Consider the following 706-nt stretch of genomic DNA (forward strand, 5'->3'; position numbering starts at 1 on the left):
GCAAGGTATTCAGGGCCACCCTAATATATATCTACACGTATCATTCTTATAATTCTGAAAGAAGCTGCACGAGAAACAATGAAAATGAATATTTCATCTTTGGACACCTCTACGCATACTTAGAAAATGTGTTAATAATGTAAAAAAGCATGTCTCGAAAGATCTGTGTGAATACTCATTGGAAGATTACAACTTCGAAAAGAATGTTATAGATTGATTTATATTGATCCAGGCTAACATCAACCTCTATTCTAGTAAAGTATTCTATACTTGGCGTAATGAAGGCTTTATCTGTTTTCTCAAATTGAGCACTGCGAGTAGATGCCCAACGACAGGGTAGAAAAAGCAGCGTACTGGTACAGAATGAGTGAAGTTGTATGTAGACTGCGGACTTTATCCATTTATGATGAAACTTATATAACAAACACATGCTGAACGTAGTAAAAAGGTACATAATCATCTTGCACTCGTGCAATATGTATATTTTATGTTTTCTATTTGTATGAACATAAATGCATCAAAGTCCGCAGTCTATTCATCATCGTCCTAAGTATATATGTATTACTATTCAGTCAGCGTAAGAAGTATTCATGCAGCAATCAATTTAAAACAAATACGAATACTTATTACACTGTAATAATACTGTACGATTACTTATTATAGTGTAATAAGTATTCATACAGCAATCAATTTAAAACAAATACGA

This window comes from Hylaeus volcanicus, chromosome 9, assembly GCF_026283585.1.
Source record: "Hylaeus volcanicus isolate JK05 chromosome 9, UHH_iyHylVolc1.0_haploid, whole genome shotgun sequence".
In the NCBI taxonomy this organism is placed as follows: domain Eukaryota; kingdom Metazoa; phylum Arthropoda; class Insecta; order Hymenoptera; family Colletidae; genus Hylaeus; species Hylaeus volcanicus.